General features: G+C 40.9%; 1 protein-coding gene across 1 annotated transcript in view; it reads left to right on the top strand.

Moving 5' to 3' along the window:
* The first annotated feature begins 6,818 nt into the window (after positions 1–6,818).
* Positions 6,819–19,571, top strand: part of KLHL15 (kelch like family member 15) — a 179,860-nt gene continuing 167,107 nt past the window's right edge. The window contains exon 1 of the mRNA XM_069204822.1: positions 6,819–7,044. The gene's annotated coding sequence lies outside the window, so the exon portion shown is untranslated. The remainder of the gene's footprint in view (positions 7,045–19,571) is intronic.

Below are 19,571 nucleotides of genomic sequence, written 5' to 3'. Positions count from 1 at the left end.
GCTTACCTGCTCTCTGTTCCTGTTTAAAATTGTGTAAACTTCCGCCAGTGAAAATACTAGAAACCAATCGAGCTATGATGCAGAGAGAAGAGATAACTTCCCTAATGGCTATTGACCCCACTGTCCTCACTACAGATACTGGTTGCTCATACCCATCGGTTGTTTATGTCCCCATGAATGCAAATTTCAATGAAGTGGGAGTAAAATTCAACATATATGAGGAAATTTAGAACTATTCAAACGTTTATTATGTTCAGAAGAAAAAAAACTCAAAAAGGGTCGATTGTTAGAATTCATTTTGAATTGCTTCGTTTCTTTTACACGTGTAAGTTTGAGCTTTTGTTGTCTCTGAACGCACTGTCTATCACATATGTTATCTTATGTATATTTGTTTAGGTAAAATAAGCCTGGTTCCACGCCATAGGCTTGCAGCTGGTTTCTTTCCCTAACTGGGGCACTGTATTCATTATAATTGTGTGTTCAAATAACTAACTGACCTCGGCTGTGGTATTTTGGGGAGGGAAAGGCTGATATCTATACCTTTGAACAACGTAATCCTTTGAAGGGTCTCAAGAATGTGGGGAGTCAGGCAGCTGCAGAAGGGAGGCAAGGACAAGGCTGGGAATGGAACAAGTGTGTGGATACTGATTAACTCCTTAAAATATCTGTATGACGTATATCATTAGTTACACATTTTATGTATCCTTTGATGTATGAGTATAAATATCACTGTTAAACGCTTTATGTCAGCACACTTTACTTCGGGCCTGGGATGCCAGTGGTAAACCTGTCCTCTTTGCTGCAGCAAAAATAAACAGACCTTTGGTCATTGATTTTTCACTCCGGCTCTCCGTGTCAAAACTCCTTTGTAAATGCATTTGTAAGTATCTGCAAATATGTGCATTTGACACCATTAAATGTACAGACATTATGAGACTCCGCACAGTGCCAAAACACTATTTCAAAGTCGAAATGCGAAGAGCAATTGGCTATCCTCATTCAAAATTTATCACTTGGCTTCTGTAGATCCATAATGGGAGAGTTACAAGGACTCCCCATTATCTCCTTCAGAATTTTTGCTGTATCATGTGCTCGATTACAGGATTTATCCCAGCAATTGTTTTAGGGGTCAAATTGTACTGTGGGGTTCTCCGGAATTCAATATTAGTTTTAACAGTAATGTGGACACGTTCTACACTTTTTATCAGTCCATTAACTTTTCCAGAAAAATCCCACACTTCATGTTTGACAGTTTCTCTTAAAGCTGGAGGCAAATCATCAACTGTTAGCAATGTCAATAATGTGCAATGTGATTCATGTTTCATTAACTTAAAGACGGCATCCTCATCTTGGTATGTACTTCTGTTCCTGCTGGGGTAACAAAGATAACTCAATTCAATTTTGTTAGTAGATCTCTTCCCAAGAGGTTCACCAGACTACGATCACATATTATGAACTTGTGTTTATCCTCAAAGGATCCTATCTTTACTGGGACTGGGGCAGTTTTCTGAGCTGTCATTTGTCTATTCTCTACACCAACAACTTTGGCTGTTTTTCCCAAGAGGGGTAGGTTGGGAATCTCCATTGTTCTCAGAGTAGAGCAGGTAGCACCAGTGTTAACCAAAAATTACACTGAATGACCATCCACCTCACTATCTACGAATGGTCCACTCTGGTCTACCTCTAAGTCTATGTCAGGTATGCAGTCTTCCTCCCCCTCAGGCACTGTTATACTGACTGATCAAGGATACTTCTTTCACCCGTATCAAACAAAGGGAACTATTGGAAAAAAATATTATTATCCTGCATCACACTCACATTTATTTTCAAGCTCTGATTCATATTGTGATGCGACCCAACAGCATTCTCCTGCGGCATTGGAGGTTGGGTAAATTGCATCATCGGGCCTGGGGTACATTAACATTTTGGCTCCTGGGTCTTTGGATACCCTGCATCTGATTAGGATTATTATTCTGAGAAGGCACAAATCCTACATTTTGGACCTGATTAGTTATATTTAAACGACATTCCCGCTTCCAATGTCCCAGCTAATTGCAAATATGACAAGGAGTTGACATTTTTAGACTACTTACATCTATTTCCATACTGGGATCTATATGAACTCCTTGACCTCTTTGCTGCATCAGATGTGGTGTTTGCTGATATACACCTTATTTTGGTCCTACATTGCTTACAGCTGGGGGCAGTGGACCAGCTCTCTGGGCTGCTTTCATCTGGGCAAGATTCTGCTTTTCCATCAACTTTTTCTGTTTCATCTCAATCTCATCATGGCATTAGTTGGCATACTGCAAAATATTATCAATTGACTTGTTCTGCCAACAAATTAAATGTTGCTGAATTATCATGCTGATTCTGGCTTCAGTCCTGTCACAAATCTGAACTCAAAATGTCCCATATCCTTCGTCTCTAATGTCTCCACACCACTGTACTGCTTAAATGCCTGTAACAACCTCCAATAGTAGGCATTAATCGACTCCTTAGACTTGAGTCGTTCGGTCAATTTAGACATAATCAACATCTTGAGGAGGCACCTTCCCTTTTAGAAATGTCATGACCTCCGGATACTTTTTCATTACCAATGGTGAAGGACCTTTAGTCATGGCATTTCTAGATGGTTTCATCTCAGGCCACTGAACAGTTATTTCACACTAAGTCCATAAATCGCTTGGACAACAATGGTGAACAGTGTATTCAAATCAACCCCCAGCACCTGTGAAATTTTAAAAAACCTTTTGACCCGTTTATACCATTCTAATGGCTTTTCTTGTAATTTGGGGAAATCATTGGTAAATGATACAAGATCACTTCTGCTCCATGGCACGTGAACATAACCTCCACCATGCACTTCTCTCAAGCAGAAGGTTGTAACATCTACCCCTGCTCCAATCAGAGCAGAGGGAGGTGTTACATCCTTCCCCTTTACCTCCTTTTTTTTCACCCATTTAGTTTCCCACGTATCACTCTATTTCCTAATATTCTGAATTAGTTCTTTGATCTGAGTTTTAGATCCTGGTGTTCTCATATCAGCAATGTCTTTTTCACCGAAGCACAATCAAAAGCTCCTTAGCAGAGCTTTAGTTTTATTTAAGTCTACCTCATATTTTTGAGCCAATTCTGCCAATTTATCATGAACTTGTCATGTTCGCTTAGTAATGTCCCTACACATAAATGCAAGCTCATCTTCTTGATAAGTCTCTAGTTGTTCCAGGCCAAGATTTCCAATAATCATTGCAGCCAAATCTACTGTCAGCCTTGACACATCCAAAGTTTTCTCTCTCAGTTTTGATTGAATTGTTACCTGACTCACTTCTGTACTCATACTCTCTCTCAATGGAGTACCTCCATTAAAGAATTGTACCAGTTCATTTATCTCCTTCGCACTAATGGATCGAGTCACCACAGGAATCTTAGGTGTGGAATAATTTTTCTGAACACCATATCCCCCAATTCTCATTTCGCATACAGGAGTAGCATGGGGGGTATCTTCTGATAAGTGCCTACTGAGGTGCACCCTGACATATTTAAAGTTGTATCTGCACTTGCTCCATGTGGAGTGCTAGAATGTGTTGGAATCAAAGGGACGAACTCCCTAGCAATTTGGAACTCTATTCTGTCTCTCAATATTATTATGCACAGCCAGATTGTAAGTATTTTTGCCAGAACCTTCTGATTTGTACTTAGAAACTACCAGGCCAATCGTTATTGGGACTCACAATAAGGTCAACTGGGGCACACTCTTTCAAACTCTCACCTCTTAACTCACAGGGTACACTAGTGGGATTGGCTCCCCCAGGACTAGGTGTCATCTTATTTGAAGCAGTCGCAAAGATAATCAGATCACTACCACTGGTGTCCTGATTTCTGGTTCCATCTCTAGTTTCATTATACGGATATGGATGTTCAGAAAGTAGCATATCCAAAAGACTGTCTCCAGAGTCCTCAGCATTGTCTACGCTCATATCATTCAGTTCTTTTTGTTTGTTATCTTTTGATTTCCTACTCCTTTTTCTTTCTCTCTCGCCCTCAACCACATCAGTGGTCAAAATCAGATACTATTGGACTCCTTCTATCATGTCTGTTCTCCATCTTTTCTGCTCTTCATCCCACCTAGCACCTTCATAAGTATGTTTACCTTTCTTTGCTCAACCCTGGTACTTCTCCTTTTCTCTGGTATAAGCAGCATATTCCCAAGCATTAAGTGCCTCATATTGTGCAGGTCTGGCAGGTGGCTTCATTTCATACAGTACCCTCCTCAAATGTTCAATAATCTGCAACTTTAATGTGCCATACTGTGGAAATCTCAATGGACCTTCCTTTTCTGTAATTGTGTGCCATTGACCGAGCAAAAGACATGTGTGAAGCCCTACGTTAATCACCATATAAAGACCTGGGGTATCTTCAGAAGGTGCCACTTCTCCTTCCCTGCTGGATATATGAACAACTCCTTTAAACTAATCTCACACAAATTTAAAGCATTCCATTTTTCTACATTTGTCACAAAACTCCAATTCAATTTAGAACAATGTTGTACCTACAATCCCTTAACTTGAAGAAACCACCAATCGCAGCGCGGTTCTCTATGACGGTGTCAACCAATAGCAGCATTGCACCACCCCAACTGACCTATACCAGCCTGGCACACTATGACATAGACCTCGTGACGTAGACCTCGCTCTTCGCAGCAGTTCCCCTCCTTTACAATCTGCATGCACACTCGCTCCGCAATGTCACACACACATATAAGATACAATACAATAATCTTTGTCTGCGTCCCTAAAGAATGAATAATTTCAAACACAGAAGAAAGTTTCTAAACACTTTGAATTAAATCTCGACCCACAGGGTCACATCCAGATTAGTACAGCTTCACTCTGTGCATTAAGATCCACTATACCAGTTGTCTTACATTCGCACAAGATTAACCCCTATCTTAACTGTATCGCTGACGACGTCTCACAACGAGCACAACCTCTCAGCAGAGAATTCTACACAGTGTCTTCAACACCTTTTAATACTATCCTGCGTTCTTAGGCCACTTCAGACCTGATAACCACTTCAACTACTTTATAAATCTATAAACTTTCACGACACATAAAACATCCCTGCTAAACACTATCCAATTCTCACAAACACCACAAACTAATCGTGAACTGCTATATCAACAATCCTATTAATACTCACACCTCTGCTGCCAGTATGACTCTCTTCAAAGTCTCCACAACTTCGACGATCCTCCAAATCTGGATACGGACATTAAGGATTGGACTCTGGGGCTAATGACTCTAGAATGTGGCTCCAGTTCACCTCACTTCAGGAACAACCATCCTTGTCGCTACCATATGATAAGGCTCTGGATACTATTTCTAAACTCTTGAGCTCAATGAATCTTTTCCTCTGTTCTGAGGGTTGAGAATATACTTTTTCCAGTAGTTTATCAATCACAGTGTAACCTGACAGCCACACATTAAATCTCAGAGACCAAATTGACATGAAAAGTTTATTGCAGACTCAAAGTCAAACTTACGTACATGAGTCTCAAAACCATAGTGTAAATGTAAAGCATCACCAAAGGAGAATTAAAATGACAAACCACTCTAAAGTTAATCAACATATAGAAAACCAATGTTTCAACAACAGCAATACAGTAGAAAAAGTGTGTGATGCCTTGGATTTAAAGATAAATATTCCTGCCTAACCATTTGATCTGAATAGCTAATTATCCTAACATCGAACTAGAGTTCAGAGAAAAGTGTCAGCACAACAGAACTTCAGTAGAATGTTCTGTCAAGAGAGGTATGTGCACCATAAAGCCACTAAGTCTTTGGAAATAGAAGTCTGTACCTCAGAGGGGTCTGCTCTTTAAAAAGGGAATCTGCCCTTCAGCTAACCATACCACTCTTACAGCTCAATCATTCCAAGGAGTGACATCAAAGATTAAATGTTGCCACTAAACAACAACTCTATCAACTACCTAACCCTAATTGGCAACTGAACCTTTAAGCGTCCTTTAGTTCAATCCTGTGCTCAGGAATTCAGAAGGGTGTTCGATTGCCGCCTCCGTGTTACTCCTCTTCGACCTTGGTAACACGTTGTCTCAGGCCACCTTATCTTTTGTCCACAATGGAATGTTTCTTAGTCTCAAACTCATACCACTGCACCTACAGCTTAGAGAAATATGAAATAAAACAGACTTTCATGTTGACAATGAAACACAGGAAGATTCAGGCCTTCGCGCCAGTCAAACTAAGGTTTACATATAATGCACTTTGATTAAATGTGTTCAAACACATTTCTCTTAGTGAACATAAAATCATTACAGAAATGTTTACTCAAATACCTTAGCATTAATATATTTGCAATCGATGAATAAATGCGGGTTACATGTAGATTATCATCTGTGCACACTACTTTATGCATTCTGGTGCACCGCATTATAAGGGAAATCCATTTTCAATACATTTATATAAGGTAATAACCACGCCTATTTGAAATGTTAGAAGGCATTATGGCACAGGGTAGTATACCCTTTCGGTGGGCTTTCGTTTGTAGTCCTACCTTTATGTCTATTTGTCTTTTGCATGTCCCAGTTTTTTTTTTAGTATTTTTTTTTAAAACGTGATCATTCTTGTTATCATTGTTTGTTCGTAAATGATGAGTTTTTGCATCCCGTGTTTTTCAGTTAATAAGCCCGAGTTCCAGTATGATTTTTTTATTATGGTATTAGGCTCCAAAGTCTCTAGCGGTTCTACTCTGTAATCGAACCTCATACCGGAAAGCCCTTCTATTCCATGAAGAATGTGCGGAAGTGACGTTACCTCGGACCAGATGAACATGGCGGCTGCTGTATAGCTCCACATAAGATGTAAACAAAATATATCAATAGGTGTTGCGTAACTCCGGCATGAAGCGAGCGGCTCCGGGGGCAGTACGGAGCTGCACAAGCAGTCGGGGCCCGCCGCCCACCGCCTCCGACATACATTGAGGAGGCGGACGCTCCACCTGGCGCAGCAGAGCTGCAGAGAGGTAGGTGCTCCTATCCCGTTACCACACTACTGCCCAAACATCAGTCATTTAACGTACGAGGGGACTTGGCCTGCATAGGCTTCGATCGTATCTGAAGCACACCCCCAGGGCACGTATGCTCTCCTCTCACATGTCTGTACGTCTTTCTGAACTTTCCAGTCTTACTCCTTTCATTAGATGTTATAAATGTTTTATTATATAAAATCCCTGGATGCGTTTGTCTAGATGCAGACGTTCCTGCAGAAGGTTTGGATTCAGACAGCGGGCAATGGCAATACTTCAGATCGGTACGCAGCCACGGCTAATCTCTGAGCACCAACTCGGGGTTTACTCTACAGCACGTCCTTTGAAAAGTTATTTCAAAATCCAGCTGTTCATCTTTCATTTTTGTGTTTCCTATTAGATGTTTATTGGTGATTCTCTGCTTTTAGAGTTGTATTATTGATGTTGCATTGTATCAAGCACAAAAAGTTGTTTTTATATTAGGTATGGTGGTGAATTTTCGATGGTCACTTCGCAATACACGTAATTCTCTTGCGAGTAGAATATATAAAACGGCCTCGTTCCATTCTGGGTTTTCATTCTTTAATTTCCTCCCCCAAACAGCCCCCCTCGGGTTTTACAGCACCAACATTAAGATTTTGAGGGTAAAAGCTGTTCTGTGTGTGTGTGTTTTTTTGTTTGTTTGTTTTTTTGCGAAAGCTTTGCAGTATTTTATTGTACCAATATTCCTTGGTTGTCAAAATTTAACTGCTTCTTGCCATTATCTAACCAGGCTGTCATCACCTTCACCCATCCCCATCCTCAGTGCTAATCTCCTCTGCCAACTGCCTGCTCTGGCATTCTTTCTCTGCTACCACCCTCATGTCATAAGCTTCCTTTAACAACAGTTTTGTCACCCCTACTGCTTTGATGCTTCCCTCCCATCACTCTCGCTCCCCCCTACCCTCATCCTCTCACTCCCCTGTTGTCACACTTGTCTGCCATTTCCTCTGTATAACAACTTTGGAAGGTCTTGGAAGCACTTATACACTGAATCATTTTGCACATTTTGTGGCAGCCTTATATTACACGTAGCCTGGGTTGTGTACAGTACATTTTGTAATATGTCAAAGGTAAGCAGAAGTGCTATTTTATTTCATAAATGTCCACAGCAGTATAGCCGGCGACGCGTGTTTCATCCTCTTTACTTTATCAAGGCTATTTTCCTCTTTTACATGATTCACTCCATTAATTGAATGAGAATAGGAGTGAACGTGAAATCATGCTGTGGTTGCAACTCGATATATAGCATATAGACTTCATGGCTCTGACTATCTGTGGAATAAAATAGCACTTCTGCTTAACTTTGAAATATTACTTTAGTGTACACATGTTACTTTTACAGTGTGCTGTAGTATTTTGATATAATATTCTCCACTCTGGTTTTCCAGACCGGAGCTCTCCCCTTATGGCAAGGTAGTAACACCAAATTTTCACCTGTTACATGACATGTTGCTTAGTATATTATATGTGCTATTGTAATTTAGGCTACTCTTGGATGTGCAGAACTTTTTGGGCGTTGTCACCATTGAAAGAATTGTTGCTAGTGAATGTGTTTAAAAAAAAAAAAAAAAAAAACTGGACGGGACAGTGCACAGATTTATGGTATTTTTGCCGAAATGCAATATGGCAGAATATTTAGAACCTTTGGAGCAAGTAGCAGAATGCTTTAGACTCAGGTCTCCCGCTTTAACAAACTGTTCTTTGTCAAATTATACTCTCCTTGTGCCTGCGGGCTTAATGGAAGAAATTAATACCAAACGCATATTCCATATTCAGAACTTCTAGCATGGTTTTCATGAACACAATAAGAGCTCTTTAATGATAAGGTCCTGCATTTGCATTTTTGTAGCTAAATGTGTTTCTGAAGCTGTATTGTCCAGGGACTTTCATCTGCTGCAGCTCATCACTTAAAGGCACCTCTTTACCTGCTTACATAGGGCTGAAAGAGTTCAAGTTGGAAAATTCATAGACCACTTTGCTTGTCCTGTGAGTGTCGAAAAGCAGATATTTTGGCATCCCTCAGTTGCTCCTTTTGGGCTTGTTGGCATACGACTCCAAAGTTGGACAAACCAACAGAAAACAACAAGGCAGGCCCTAGTGTTACAGTAAATTCTCTTGTCTGCACTGCAGAAAGCTGCAAGCTGTTTCCAAGCAGGACAGAATGGGGATAGGAAGTACAGACAAGTGTACAAACAACCTGCAGCAGGTTTTGCGTTTGTGACAGGACTCATTCCCAGATGCCCTGGCCACTGGTTTAGTGCAGGCCACCATCCAGTTGACATCTCATTCATGGAAAAATTGCTTGTAAAATGTACCCAAGCAAGGTTTATAATTATTTACAACTTTCTGTTTTATTGCACCTTGTCTCCATAATGTATTGCACTCTTCCTGAATACCATTACTTTTGTCTTTTCTCTGTTAATTTTTAGGTGGTTCTCGCGAGTAATTTTGGAATGCACTTAGTGACTTGTGAAGACCTATAGGATTCAGATTTAAAACTATATAGTATCTGCATAGTAGACTCTCTAAGGGTCTGACTACAAGTTCCTCATAATATTCTGACTGTGCGAAAACAAAACTCCTGTTTACACATAGGTCGAAATTACGAGTTCAAAGTTATTTAACACATCTGATAATTATTGGATGCGTTAAATAACTCAACCTTTGTTAAATTTCGCCAGGTCTAACCTGCCGAAATTTAACAGGGGAAAATGTCGAGTTTTTTAATCAATCACTAATCTTTATTTGGCTATAATTATAACCATAAAAGAGTATAACAACTAAATACAGACAAAATAAATAAAACCACCTACACACAAAGTGCCGTTACATCTTGCAGAAAAATGATATCATTATGTGAGCCCCCAAAAGGTAGCAGCACCAGAATCACATCATGAAATCAGCCAATAACAACAACATTCATCAAGTCTGGTATACCTTAATCGCATTGCAGCTCTTAAACAGGAAACTTTAAAAAGTACCATGTTCATTTGGTAAAAGCTGGAGGAACATAGGAGCTGAAAGTGCTTGCATAAAATCCAGGGGTTTCAGTAAAGGTATAATAAACATTCTCCTAGGTAACTTAAATAACTGCAAAACAACAAAGTGCAGTGTGTCCTGCGTAGACTCATTGTCGTTGCCACAGGGACCCAGCGTGCCAGACAAACACCAGCCCCTAGGAGAAGCCAGAAAGTAATGCAACGTGCTAAACCTGAATCTAGTCAATCAAAATCTATCCCTGTTACTCTTTACAATTGATAAATAAGGTTCCATAGTCTCTACTGATTTTAATAACATGACCCCATACCATGGGTTTCATCAGATCAGTCTGCTCTCTGTGTAACTCATTAAGTATTAGTAATTGATCTCTTACCCACTTTAATTCTGAGTAACTTATAGACTTTGGGGGTATCAAATAAATCCTCCCTATGCAAGCTATTAAAAGTATCTTCAACATAAGCAATCCACTGGATCTTGACAGCATGGTCAAAAGATGAGCGTTCTTTACAGATCAACCTGTTCAACTTTGATTCATTTCTAGTCAAGAACTTGATCCAGCATAACAGTGGCCTAAGAGCAATCAGGTCTCCTATGTACCTTACTCCTAGCTCTTCATTTTCACAAATTGCTGGGGTGCTTTAGTGAACGCACAACACATGCCTTAAAAACGTGTTTTTGAGGATTTGGATCTCATCAGCTTTCGTTTAATCCCACACTACTCTACCATATAAAATATTAGAGACAAACTTGGCCTTATAAACCTTGGTGAGGATATGGGCAGCCTAGACCCCAGTCTCTGAGCAAAATTAAACCAATGTGACAGATTTAGGACCCGCAAAGATTAACTTAAACACTCGCATCATCTGTGAATCCCAGGCAAGTTCCTTGAACTTCCCACGCAGGTTTAAGGAGACAAAAATAATCGAACCTCCTTTAACCCTTCCTGCTGTTGTAGCTACGGCCAGGGGAAAATACGTTTCCTTGAGGTAAAAGGTGATTTACCTCTTCTCACATTTTCTGTAAACAAATTTCCTGATATTGCCTGACAAAGGAAACACAATTATGATTGCTAAATTTGGCAGCCATGCCCGCAATATTCAAGAGGTCATAAGGGTTACTAACCAGCGTATCTTCTGGGGTAGTTACTGGTGGGGAAGTAGCGGTAGGCAAAGGTAAGACAGTCTGGGCGAGTCAGTCACAGAAATCAAGGAACAAATCTATTGAAGGTTCTCAGGACTGGAGACATAGGGGAACAGGAGATCATCTACTCCAACGATCCCTCCACTGTGAGACCTGTTTCTGTAAGGTCGGACAAACCATTTCCTGTTTGTAAAAGAAACCAAGAGGAGGGGCAAGAATGTTAAACAGCCTGAAAGATCTGACTGAACCTAGGGTTGTCAAAACGTGAGCATCAATGTTGGGTCTATTAAAATTTGTCACCCATACAATCCCTGGTCCCACTCTTAATATCTGGCCCCAGCCAGCCCACCCTTCTCACCATGTTGATAGAGCCAAATATCTGCATTCCCAGATTAGAGTGCCTAGTTAACCAATGAACCACCTTATTTTTGAGTTTGTCATCAGATTCCAACATTGATCTAGTCAGTGGAGGCACATTCCCCAAAACCATTACAAATGGGGTGGCTCCAGACAGTAAATTGATTGCAGTATCTGGCTTAGGATAGGTGGGGTGAGACACATTCAAGGGGGCGAGAGCCTGAGGTAGGAGCTAAAAGGCCAGCAGTAACGGGGATCAGTGTCCTAGAAGGCTGAGGTTTTTCAAGGGAGGGTACCATCCTAATAATATTCTTGCTGGATCCAAGAATAGGCCGGGAGGTCTCATTCGCCAAGCCTTGGGTTAAAGAACTAAGGGCCAGATGTAGTAAGCCTTTTGCGACTCGCAAACGGCGAAAAACGCCGTTTGCGAGGCGCAAAAGGCCTTCCGCGATGCAGAATCACATTTTGCGAGTCGGTACCGACTCGCAAAATGTGATTCCGACTCGCAAATAGGAAGGGGTGTTCCCTTCCTATTTGCGACCGCATCACGATGTAGAGTTGCTTTGTGACCGCGAAAGCGGTCGCAAACCAACTTGCAGTTACCATCCACTTGAAGTGGATGGTAACTCATTCGCAAAAGGGAAGGGGTCTCCAGCAGGCCACCATCCCCGTGAGTGCCTAGACTCGCTATGGGGTCGCAAACTGCGACCCAACTCCTAAATATTTATGAGGTGGGTCTTTGCGACCCCATAGCGAGTTGCAGAAGCTGTCTGAGACACCTTTCCGCATTTCCATTTTGCGAGTTGCAAATTGCGAGTCGCTGGGACTCGCAATTTGCAACTCGCAAAAGGAAACCTACCTACATCTGGCCCTAAGGGCCATATGTACGAACACATTTTCCCATAGACACAGAATGGGCAAAACTGCTTGCTACATCTGGCCCTAAATCCAGTTGTTGAATCACTGACGTGAGTCAGAGCATAGAGGATCAGCAATAATCTGGTTTTAACAGGCGTAAACCTTGATACAATTAGATCACATTTAACATTAAAAGCATCAATAAGCCCTCCCCTCCCCCGCCTGCCCGCCCAGTTGAGCTATGGGCAAGGGGTCCCCTCGGGGAGAGGAGCATTGTATTAATTATGTTTCTCACATTGGAGTAACATGGAGGATTCAGGTATTTATTCTGCTTAATTGAACTTTACATCATCCAACAAAGTTTAAAAATAAGTTTCAAATTTAACAAAGGTAAAGTGATATTTGAAACCAACCATTTAAAATAAAATAGGCACAGGAAATTACCATTGATAAACAGCCATTAGCAAAGGTTTAATTTAGTAATATGCAGACACAGGCATGCACAAGTGTGCATTTGTGCAAGCCTGTGTATTCTGGCATTAGCAGCACAATAAAGCTAGCCGGGACACATTGTGAAGAAAAAAAAAACCGGGGCAAATCAACGGCTCCATTTCATTCATTTGTTTTGTCCTGTTTTTGTTTCTATGTGAAATGAAGGTCATTCAGCAAGAGAGCCTTTATCATAGTCCTCCTTTAGTAAGTATGATAAAGAAAGTAACCAGTCTTGACAAAAGTGTCAACTACTGCTGCAAGGTTATCATGCTGTTGGCTGTTAAGTGTATCATTCCAGTTCTTCTGTACTCTTTGCTTTAGAGTGCTTCAGGGACTATTTTACTCTTCAAAAGTTAACTGAATCATCACGTTATATTTTTTTAATCTCATAGATGCTTTTTATGCGAAAGCAATCATTTGTTGCTATGTGTTTTTTATTTTGTGGAAAAAAAACACTTTGGGAAAGCCTATAAAGTCTAACATACACTTCATGCAAAACCATGAGTGACAATTCACACTTGCTGGTGTCACTCAACAGAACGAGGCTATTCTTGCTACACAGTACAGGAAATGTGCAATTTTACAACAGTAACAGCTTTGGTACATTCGAAAACGTATTAAGCTTATTAGGCTTGATAGCATTAATGCGATCTACAGTTTAATATACCAACCATAGGCAAGGCTAATGGGTCTGGCTTTTGTGACCTATTGACTACCAATTGCTTTTGGCAGTGCTATACAGCTTTGGGACACTACAATGCCTCACCAAAATGTTAAAAAAGATACAGTAGTGGTCATATTGTTCCGCTGAGTGGGTGCCATTTGCTTTAATTTTTTTAACTTACTGATAAAAGGTAGCAGACACGACTTGGCTCGGTGTATATAAAAAATAATATTAAGAGTTTAGCGCAAAAGTGGCTAATAAAAGAAAAAAGTGACTGTGTACTAGAGGTGTAAGGTTGGGAATATTAGAGGAGTGAGTGAACACCACTGAACAGAGAGTGGGGGGGTGAGAGAAGTACTAGGAGGGAGCATCTGTAATATAAGGCGGTAACCCATTTTTCCTAATCTGTATGCTTTCAGCCTACTTTCAGTTTGCGAGGTTAACCAGCACAAAACTCATGGGTGGACTGTGAAACCTATAGATTTCTGAAAAGTAGGCAACATTCTAAATTCAGCAAGGGGTCATTTGTATAGATCTCACAAAGTTTTGCCAAAGAAACTAACTTTGGAAATAAAAGAAATAAAAAAAAAAAAGTACAAAAAAACAGCCATTTGTGACAGTTTTCTTTTGTAACCTCTTGTCACAATATCCGATTTACAAAATCTATAGACCCTTCTGGTAGCAAGAATGTGTAGAGTTTTTAGGTGCTCCACGACTCTGAGATACCCGAAGCCAACAACTGAACTGCACCTTTCAGTGGTTTTTCATTGTGTACCGGATATAGAGCAATTCATACTGTAACATATAAAGAGTGAAAAATTAGTATTAAAGAAACCTATGTTCTGAAATAAACACCAGATACTGAGCTTGTGATCAGTTGTTATATGCACATCTTTGAATTTGTGGGTACCCATACTGTCTTGTGATTCTGAGGGCATATATTAAAATGTCTTCTTTCCTGCACACTGCCTTACATTTGGAATGCACAATTGCAGAGAAATGAAACTGGTAATAACAAATGTTCTGCTATTCGATATTACCACAAGCCTCCTGTTAAAAAATGGTATCTCACTTGTGAAAGTAGGCCTAGTGCCTGCGAAAGGAAAGGGCTCCTAAGTGCAACATGGACACAGCACATTTTTTCCACTGAATACTGACCCTTTCTCTAATGTGGGTAGCTGTGGATTTTGGGCTCTAGCTCAGATGGCACATACAAAAAGCTAGCAAATCTGTACATTTTTAAGTTTTCTTACTCAGAAACATTTGCAAACCTCCAGGTTTGACTAGAACACACAGATTATCCTCACATTTCTGTGAGAAAAACGTCTGTAATCTGTGGGGAGCCATACATTGCCTACCACTCTGCATTATCCCAAGTCTCTGGATAAAAAGGTGAACATATAATATTTTTCCACAGAAAACTGTCATTTTTTTGCAATATGGCTAGCTGTGGATTTTGTGCCCTAGTTCAGCCAGAGGCTAGGGAAACCTAGCCAAGTTAGTCATATTTGAAAACTAGACACCCAGGAGAATTCCTGATAGAGCTCTCCCCAGGTTTTCTTACCCAGCAGCCTGTGCAAACCTGAAACTTTGATTAAAAAAAACACATTTTCCTCATATTGATGTGATAAAAAGTTCTGGAATTTGCAGAGAGTCACAAATTTCTTACCCTCACCATTCCCTCCACATCTTCCGATAAAAATAGTACCACACTTGTGTGGGTAGTTTTAGTGCCCGCAACAGGAAAGGTCCCAAAACGCGACATGACGCGTCACATTTTCACCATTGAAAACTGACCCATTTTTTTCCCTTCAATGTGGCTAACTGTGGATTTTGTGCCCTAGCTCAGCTGACACCTTGGGAAACCTAGCAAAGCTGCACATGTTTTGAAAACTAGCCACTCTGGGGAATCAAGGATGGGGTAACTTGCATTGCTTTCTCCAGTTTTCTTACCCAACTGCCCTTGCGAACCTTAAACTTTGACTAAAGCACATCTTCGTCACATTTCTGTGATGGAAAGTTCTGGAATTTTCAAGGGGCCACAAGTTTCCCACCACCTATCATTCCCCCCCTCCCCCCCCCCACACACATCTGATATAAATGCCACCTCATTTATGTGGGGAGGCCTAGTGCTTGCAACTGGAAAGGCCTCAAAAATACAATGTGGAGACAACATTTCATGTCACAAAAATAATGATTTGGCTATGGGGGTAGGAGCATTTTTTTTTCTTTTAGGCAAGTGATTGACAAAACCTACCATACCCAGACATTTTCTGAAAACTAGACACCCAGAGGAGTTCAGTCGTATGCTTCATGTACATCCCACGGAGTTTCCATACCCAAAATGCCCTTAAAACCTCATACTTTGCCTCAAATTGCACATTTTCTTTGCGCTTCTTTGATGTGACTATCCGGAATCAGCAAGAATCCACAAAATTCCTACCACCCAGCATTCTCCCACTTGTCCCTTTAAAAATGCTACTTCACTTGTATGGCAGGGCCTAAGGCACACGGCAGGCATGCATCAAACCAAAGTCAATGGGCGTCTTGTGGAGTAGCTCTCATTGGTCCTGGTTTGATTTGATCCTATCAGGGGCACTAGGCAGAGATACACAAAAAGTGTACTATTTTTATCAGGACAAGTGAAGGAGTGCTGTGTGGTAGGCGTTTTGAGGATTCCTGAGGCTTCCGGAACTTTATATCACAGAAATGCGAGGTAAATTTGTGATTTTATTCTAGATTTGCACAACACTGTAGATAAGAAAATGTGGGATGCGCACAGGGCAACCCACCCTGAACTCCCCAGGATGTCTAGTTTTCAGAAATGTCTGGGTTTGGTAGGATTCCCTATGTGGCCACTGAGCCGGGGTTAAAACGCTGAAGCTACCCCTAGTAGCGATTTCTCCACATTGTGTTTTGGAGCGTTTTGTATCATGGACGTCAGGCTCAGCCACACACATGGGATAGCATTTTTTATTGGGGAAGAGGAGGAAGGCAGGATGGTAGGAACTTTGTCGATCCCCGAGGTTTACGTCACAGAAATTGAATGAAAATGTGCAGTTTTAGTCAACGTTTGAGACATGTAGGGCACCGTGTGTAAGAAAATGTCTTTGGATTCACACAAGGCACACCATCTTGGACTGACCCATGTGTTTACTTTTCAAAAATGGCAGGCTTTAGTACGTTTCCCCAGGTGACAGCTACTGGAGCGTGAAAAATGCAGCCACTCAGCATAAAAGTAGGAAAATATTGGGTCTCAGTCTTAGATTAAAAAAAAAAAAATCCAACATCAGAATTTCCCTTCTTGCCATAAAGATAGGGTGCTTCAGTCCTCAGGGAGCAGAAAGACTGTTTGGGTCTTATTGGAGGTGGAGGCAAGGCCCAGTGTGTCAGCTTGTGGCCATGCTACCCCCACATCTTGAAGCAATAAAAAAACTTGCTGGTCTCTAGTGGGCTTTCTGCCCCTCCTCAACCAGGGGCCAGATGGGAGGAAAGCGCATTCTGCCTGCCTACCTACCTGCCTTACCAATAATCCACTTTCCAGCAAATAGTAACTTTTGTTTGAAACAACTCTTAGTGTCTGTTTTTGTTTTAAACAAATCTTCCTACATCTTTCGTTCAATTTTGTAGCACTGCACCAGGAGTTAAAGTTGCCTACTTTGATGCCAGTGAATGAAGCAACGCCTGAAGAACAGTGCTTTTTGTTAGTTTTTTAATCAAGGCTATCAAAATGTAATAACAATGCGCAAAAAGGCCCAAATGAACAACATAAGGGGACTTAACTACCTGGATAAGAACATCTGTTACCTGCAAAGTAAAAGTTTATTAATCTAATCACCTCAGCAAATAGTGTCATACACAGTCTATTAAAAAGAGGGGGCACACATACATCTGTTTAATGTACATAATTATGGTGACAACTGGCACATGGTTTCCACATCTACTGAAAACACAGAGCATTGCTATGTGATGTCAATTTAATTTAATAAAGCACACAAATCACCCTCTAAATGGTATCTCGGCGCTGGGGACAGACGAAGGGCAAAAATAGAACACTAAATTAAAATAAGACTGTCTTAATTAATTATTGGAATCTGATGTGGTCAGTACGAGGGGGGCGACGTAGTATGGTAAGTTATTCCAGTAGGGAGGGGCCAGGTAATAGAAGGACCTGTCTCCACATCTTGTTGTTCAGATAAGGGGGATGATGAATAAAGCAGTGTCCATAAATCTCAAATTCCTAACTGGGCTGTAATATTTGAGCTTCTGTTGTAAGTAGCTGGGAATTTTTACCGTTAAGAATTTGTGTGCAAGGCAACTTATTTTGGATATTATTTTTTTTCCTGACTGGCAGCCAATATAAGGTTCTCAGAAGAGGTGCAGAAGCAGAGCCAAAAAGAAGGTTACAAAGGAGTTGTGCTGCCGTGTTTTGTATTACTTGCAATTTAGACATTTAATGTCACATTTGCTGAATCAAGTGGTAGATTTCCATAATCTAGTCTGCTAATGATTAGTGCCTGGACCTGAGTTGTCCTAGCAGAGAGGAAGAAAAAAAAAAACTGCCCTCAGCTGTCATACTGTGTTATAGCAGATACCAGTACTGGAAACAACTTTTTTTTCGTAGATAAAGATTAGTCCATTTTAACACAGTTTGTTGACTCCCTGCCTGGGAGTAGGAGCGGTGCATAATTCGGAAGGCCACCATTCAAAGGACCAAGTTGTTGTGCCTTGCCTAACAATAAGATCCCTGTTTTGTCAGCATTTAACTGTATACAGTGTGTTGTCACCCATTTTGCGATTGCTCTCATACCTTTAGAGAAACGGTCTTTAACTTTGTCCAGGTCTTTATCAAAGGAGATGTCAAGCTGGGTGTCGGTGGGGAAGTGCAGGGTGAGGGGTCACATATGTTAAACAAAGTAGGGCTTAAACATGAGCCCTATGGGACCCCCTTGTCTAACATCATGGTGCGAGACTTAAATGAGCCAAGTGAGATGGTTTGTGTTCTATTTTCAAGGAAGTCTCAGAACCACAGTAGAGATGTCCCATAGATGCCTATCTCATGCAGCCTTTGAAGCACCCAGGAGTGGGACACATTGTCAAAGCTGCGGACAAGTCCATCAGACTGGTCAAGAGGGCTGGGGAAATTCTGATAAATTGTCTTTACTGTCCTTGAAAAAATCTGCAGGATAATCACATAGTTCTTGTAAGGCCTGCTTTGCCTGAGAGCAGGCGTGTGCTTTAAAGTAATTAAAGACTTTGAATAATTATTTGGATTAGTTGCCAGCATAACCAATTTGATTGATTATGTAGGTTTTACGAGAGCATTTGATATTCCGATGGTATGCGGGAAGAGATGATTTGTATGCAACTTTGTGATTTTGATTTTTAGTCTGACGCCATCGTCTCCAACTTTTTACAGGACAATTTCTCTCGGCTTATCTTAGTGTACCAAACAGCATGTGATTATGGCTTAGTTTTAGAGCTTGTTATGGGCGAACGCAAAGTGCTCCATCCATCCATTCTGTAATCTCTCTTTGGGCTTCAAACCACGCCCATGTCACGTCAGTCACTTACAATGGTTCGTGGGCTTGCTTTTTAAGATCCGCTTGCTTTCATTTGTGAAAGGCATGCATGCATATGTCATGCCGTTTCCGGTGTTTAGCCCACCTACATAGCACCGGTAAACTACTAAAAACGTGCAAGGCTCTATGTTTTCAGCCTGGGTTCTGGACTACCTTATCTGTTTATTTTCCACGCAGCGCGATCACGCTATGTGCTGCATTTTTTTTCTTTACAACACTAATAGCTCTAATTCGAGCAAATGCGAAACCTGTTGCATTGAAAATGCTTGTTTTTAGAGAGGTGATGTTATCAAAAGCAGAATTCAGGGACTTAAGGTAGTCTGCAAGTCCTTGGTTGACTTGTAAGTCCTTAGGAGCCATTGAGAAATTAAAACTTCTGTGAAAGAGTC

The sequence above is a fragment of the Pleurodeles waltl genome, chromosome 8, assembly GCF_031143425.1.
Source record: "Pleurodeles waltl isolate 20211129_DDA chromosome 8, aPleWal1.hap1.20221129, whole genome shotgun sequence".
NCBI classification, from domain to species: domain Eukaryota; kingdom Metazoa; phylum Chordata; class Amphibia; order Caudata; family Salamandridae; genus Pleurodeles; species Pleurodeles waltl.
Note: the sequence above shows the minus strand (reverse complement) of the source record. Positions and strands in the feature narration are given on the sequence as shown.